The sequence below is a fragment of the Prinia subflava genome, chromosome 1 (assembly GCF_021018805.1).
Source record: "Prinia subflava isolate CZ2003 ecotype Zambia chromosome 1, Cam_Psub_1.2, whole genome shotgun sequence".
Lineage (NCBI taxonomy): Eukaryota > Metazoa > Chordata > Aves > Passeriformes > Cisticolidae > Prinia > Prinia subflava.
Window position 1 is genome coordinate 29,809,963 of NC_086247.1, and position 6,000 is coordinate 29,815,962.

General features: G+C 47.4%; 1 protein-coding gene across 3 annotated transcripts in view; it reads right to left on the bottom strand.

Moving 5' to 3' along the window:
- PKIA (cAMP-dependent protein kinase inhibitor alpha) overlaps nucleotides 1-4,573 on the bottom strand; it is a 43,650-nt gene extending 39,077 nt beyond the window's left edge. The window contains exon 1 of one of the 3 annotated variants that reach the window (XM_063392165.1): nucleotides 4,407-4,573. The gene's annotated coding sequence lies outside the window, so the exon portion shown is untranslated. Of the gene's footprint in view, nucleotides 1-3,825; nucleotides 4,144-4,406 lie in introns of those variants that run through there. The other 2 variants (XM_063392156.1, XM_063392146.1) reach the window with 2 other exon arrangements.
- Nucleotides 4,574-6,000: the final 1,427 nt, after the last annotated feature.

Here is a 6,000-nt window from a genome sequence, read left to right on the forward strand (position 1 = left end):
AAGAAGAGCAGAGATACCCTGGAATCACTTTACAATCACAGAAATATGACCAGCTCAGAAATGCAGTCTGTCTTCAGTATTTCAGGGAAGACAAAACCCACTACCATAGCTTATTGGTTCTAAGATAAGAATTAAAGGAAAAAAAAAACAAATTGTTTGATCTGGCATTTGGCTGGCACATTTGCACCAACTGTCCTATAAGAGTCCATTTTGTGTTACTTTCTCCTCTGATATGATTATATTTTAAGACTGGGACATTCACTGGAAACATACAGTTCTTGTACAGTCATATCCTTTATTTTATAATGATGTCTTAATAAAGTAATTTCTTAAGAGCAGAAAATACGAAGACTTCTCAATGCATCATGAAAGCAACACATATAAATAGAACCATGCTCGTGCTGCTGTTTACGTGCAGTCCCCTTCAAGGGAAAGGCTTCAACCAGCTTTCTTTTGCAAGAAGCATACATGAACGCTGCATTTCTATCTCTGTATTTCATATTAAACTCAGGGGCTCATTATCTGGGTTGTGAAGTGCTGACTTACTTGACTGTGTCAAATTCAAAATAAGATTATCAATACCTGTCTTGTTGCCACCACTAATAAATAGATAAGCCCGTTAGTTCTCCTTAATGATTGCTACCTTTGCAGTTGGCTGGGCACTCACATAAAGATCCTCTATTGACAATTAGTCCAACATGAAAGCCATTTGCATAATAGGAGACAAAGTTTCAGTTTGTGCCTGGCATTTATTTTTCAGGAATCACTTTTTTCTCTTCCAGAAACATGAGCTATCGCACATGAAGGACATGCATTTGGAAAGTGTGAATGCATTTCTTCTTCAAAATAAAAATGGTATCACTACTGTTGAAATACTCTTGATTATTTGTACATGCTAAAGTACATAGTTTTAAGTTAATTGCGTAGTATCTGTCCCCTTTTACCCTGCTCAAGCCTTTTTAAATAGAATTCTTAAATAGGAAAAAATAATCCAACTGAAAGCCTGTAGTAACAACATAAGTGAAAAATGGCCTGCCTGCTCTGAGACTTGGTTCTCAGTTAGTTCAAACAGCATTTGGTAACATTATCTTTAAAATTCTCATAGTAACAGAAAATATATTTAACTGAATTGTTTCATCTCAGCCCTTGGCAAGGACCACAAGTAAAATCAAACCTATGCAACTTCAAGTGGATTCAAGGTCACTGGGTTTTCAAGTTTGTTCTACTAAGGAAACAACGCAAACATACCCATCTGCTCCCCACTAATAAAATTGGGTAAATGAACCTGCTGGTTCAAAGGCTGATGCCAGCCTAGAAACCTCAAAGATAATTAAGCTCTTACAAATCTGAAGAATAAACCCAGATGAAGTATACCAAAATAGCAGAACCTCTGAGGAAAAGACAACTAAATCTCAGCTGCTACCCAGTCTGTCTGGCAACAACCAGCTGGCCAACTAGGCTGTTCTTCCAGTCAGTGGTGCTGTTGCCCCAGATCAACCACAATAAAAATGCTTTCCTTTGGTAGGCAGAAGTATGGAAGTTACAGTAACAGAAGGAACAAGAAGAGTTCTGGGAAAGAACTGTAGGAAGTGGATTTACATCAGTTACACCATTGAACTAAACTCACATCGATAATTAGATATACTTTTTCTTCTATGGACATGTGTCCATTATTACCATTTGCCTTTAGAGTACACAAGATTAAACAAAAGCAATTCAAGTTTGCAGTGGGGTTCCTGGTCAACCACTACTTCATCTCTGCTACTACATTGTTTTAAAAAAAATGTTATTTAAGAGTTTTGAAATATTAGGCTTGCCAGGAAACACAAAGAGCTAAATTTGCTGTGATGACATTGCATCAACATCAGTGAGTAGTCATATTACCCCGTGCTTGCAACAACTCACTGCCAGGCCATTAGTTGATTTCTTCACTTCCATAAAGAAATTGACTTTTTATATAGAATGGGTGGGCTAATATGTGAAGCATCTGAACTTAGCTACATGGTTTCATTTTACAACCAAATGCAACTAGAGAATAAATCAGCCAAACACTGCAAACATTGCAACTCTAAAACTATCAGCCATGCTTAATTCTAGAAAGGAAGAAATCGACAGAAATGTCATAACCAATGTTTCAAAGTTTTTACAGGAACAAAATATGTGATAGATGAAAGACACAGGTTTGACAAAATGATTTTTTTTCCTAGTTTGAAATACATACATTGCATGTGCCATGACATGCTTAAAGCAACAAGCCTGTACTGGGTCATAGTTAATGACTGTGCTTTGGAGAAAAGATTTGTCTGTTGGACGGATTTCTGACTCTACAATTCATCACTTGCTCTTTGTTTCAGCCTTGTGAAGCATCAGTTGTTTTTTTATACATATTTTCTGTATCCGGAGCTATCATTTGCTTTCTGCATACCCAGCAACAGTACTGACTGTATTTAAATATCTTCCAGATAATGACAGTAAATAAAGCAACTTTCTGTTACCTCCCTAGGCATTACTTGTGTCACTCTAGCACCATGTCCAGGGGCTGCAACCACAACCAAGAATCCCAACTGTCTGGGTTTGCTGTGAACGACTGTGTAACAGATTCCTTTAAGATGAACATATAGGTAAATAGACATTGAATAAAATAACCTTCAGCTTCCAGTATCCTGCTTCCTTTTTCATTAAGAACAGATTAACTCCCAATTCTTTACTTCCCAGAGACGCAGACATTGCTTCCATTTCCAAACCACAAGAGCCATTAACCACTACATATGCAGAGTGCTTATTCTAATGAGCTGCCTCTGCACGCCAACCTCCTGTATTGCCATACCTGCTTTAGGCCAAGTTTTCTTTTTTAACGCAGAACAAAGTTAAAAAATAAAAACAAACTAAGCAACAACAACAAAAACCAAACCCAAAACAAACAACAACAAAAAATAACAACTCAACAAAAACCACCAGTGTATCAGGCACAGAAATAGGTCAGGCAGATATTTTTCCCTTCTTCTCAATTCCAACCAACCATCAATTTGATATTAAGACCTACGTACGTACCACAATGTGCAATGATAACAGCCAAACTACAATATGCATACATTCTTGTTTTTTCCACTTCTACAGGTGATATGATGGAACAGCAACGCACCAATCCCCCATTAACAAACAAATGCATTTGAATTTTGCTGCTATTTTGTTTGTCGCTATTTTGGTTATCACCTTGGGCTAGGTAATAAAAATGAATAACGGGAAAAAACCACACAAGTCTTCGAAGAAGACGACAGAATCCATTTTGGTGTAAGGGCAGGTTCCCCAACTTCTACATTCTTTAGTTTCCTGTGAAGGGACTTCCAACCCCAGGAATGTGTGCGAGATGACATCTTTTTTTGCTCCTGTTCCCCCGAAGCCCTTCTGCCCTAAGATGTCTTCCCCGTCACTGGAGGAACGCGCACCGGGCCGGGCAGAGCGCGGGCAGCGCAGCGCCGCACCTGTCGCAGCCCCGCCGCCCTCGGCCCCGTCCTGTGCTACGCCACGGGCACGGAGAGCAGCCCGAGCGGGAGCTGGCACCGAGCCGCCGCACATCCCGGCCACGGGAGATAAAACGCAACACCGTGGCGCTTCAGAGAGGGCAGCCTTTTGGAGGGAACCACGGCAGAAGAGATGAGAGGGAAAGGGAAGGAAGCTACGAGCCACAGCACCGCTCCGGACGCTGCCCGGGCTGGGCAGCCGGCAGAGCCGGAGTGGGGCTGGCAGCGGCAGCTCCGCGTTCCTCCGGCCGGGCAGCGCCGCAGCGTTCGCCGCCCGCCCCCGCGCCCGGCAGCTCCCGCTCACCTTTCAGCGACCGGCTCAGCGCATCTTCCTCCCTCCCTCCCTCTCTCCCGCAGCGGCTGCTGGTGGCGGCCCAGAGCCGCCGGGCTCGGCGGGTGCCCGGCGCTGTTCTCCCTCACCCGGCGGCAGCTCCCGCTGTCACTTCAACCCCACATCCCGCCGCCGGCGGCGGCAGCTGCTGCTCCTAAATTCACGGCGCTCCGGCGGCATGAAGTCATCCTCCCCGCCCCCTCCGCGGGCCGCCGCACTCCGCTCCCGCCGCGGAGGGGGAGACGGCTCCGCCGCCCGGCAGCGCGGGCCCCGCGGGGCCCTGCCGCTCCACCCGCACCGGCGGGGCCGCCGCTCCCGCGGGAACACGCGTGCCCGGCTGCCCGGGAGCCTGCGAGGGGCGGTACCGTCTCTCGGGTGCGGTGGCGGTCCCGGGGACCCTCCCCAGGCACGGCGGCGGCATGGGCCGCTCCGCCCCGCGCCAGCCGTGCCCTCCCGGGAGTCCCCTCCGCGGCCGCGGGCAGCGCGGCGCTCCCGCCCCGCGTGTGGGGCCGCGGGCCCCGCTCCGAGCGCCGTGCCCGCCCGCCCGGCCGTACCGCGCTGAGCGGCGGGGAACGCGGGAGGGCAGCTCCGCCGCGCTGCAGGGCCCGAGTCGAGGGACAGCGTCCCTGGGGAGAGCTCTGTGCCGGGGTCTCGCCGTGTGAAGGAAAATGCGCTGTAGTCCCCCGTGCTCGTGTGTGGGCTCCCTGTTTCCACTCCGGGCCTCTTCCCGCCTTAGGGCGCTCAAGCGTCTAAAAGACGTCGTGCGTCTAAAAAATGCAGCGCTCCCTGGGATGTAGGAGAGTTCCTCTGGCAGTGGCTTCGAAGGGGAGAACAGAGGAAAGGCACTGTGCTGTGCTCAAGGTCACCTGGACATGCTTCCCCCTTACCGAGGGCGCCTTGATATTTCTGAGACCCAGCAGTAGGCAGCATGCCTATTTTTTGTTACTTACAGACTGCTGTGCACATACTGAGTGACCGACAGGCTTATAAAGAAGGCTAAATTCCTATCACAGTTTACAATCCCATGACCCTATCCCATGTGCACAAGCACAGCTATGTTGGTACATAAATGACACCAAACAGTCCAGTTTGGATTGATAATCCGCGTCACCGGTGCATGTGAAATCATTAGTCTGAGAGCTGTTCATCTCTTACGAGGAGCAGGGCAGGGCTGTGTCTGGTCAAGGGAAGTCATGCTGGATGAGCTCCCAGAAAAAAGGAACACAGGAGTCTCCAAGGTGCTGCACCTGCTCAGTTGACCCGGTCGGTCAAGTGGTGCCTCAGCAAGGATTTGGAGTAGACTTGTGCTAGAAAAGTTAACAGTTTGCATTGTCATAAGGTCTGAAACATGAAGAGTTGCTTCAGTGGCATAAGTATAGGTAGGAGGGTTGTCTGTTGTGGTAGAGGAAAACAGGAAAGAGAAATCTCATTTAGGTAAAGTTCTTAGTCTCTTGGATGAAATATAAAGACTCTGAACCTAAGTTTCCTTTTGGAAACTTATTTTTATAGTGGTTATGGCACAGCTTTTCACCTGTGCAGTTCTACAGTTGCTCTATTTTTGGCTGCTCCTGTTTACTCCCTGCCTTGAACCTCTTCTGTTGATTGGCATTGCAGACCTGAATGTGCAGCACCGGCAGCATCTCAACAGTGACATTTAATCTCAGTTGACAGTGTGTTAAGTTAGGTGATTGAAGGCTCATCTCCAAATGCATAGAGGCGTTTAGGAGCACTTGGGCGGGTGGGGAGCCAGGTCAGGCAAAGGGAGACCAAGCCCAGCCCCTCCCAGAGAAACCTCAGTTCCCATGGAGGTGCAGGACACAGCCAAGCAGTCAACCAAAAATTTCTGTGTGGGTGTTACTACCTAGGGCTACACGACACATTATGGGATGGATAATAGAGCATTTTTGGGGTTAAGATTTTCAGGATGTTTAGGGCAAGAACCAAAGACAAGGAAAGGAAGGGGTCAAGGTGATAGGGGAATGAACAATTGTGAGAAAATAGTGGGATGAGGAGGTAAATAGGGCAAGTCTTGTGTAAACAAACTGCTGGTCAGTGTGCTTGTCTGGCTATGCCCTGCACCTGATCAGCGCAGTCTCTCCCAGACTAGTCTCCTAGATTAGACTCTATTTCTAAATCTTACTGTGTGAG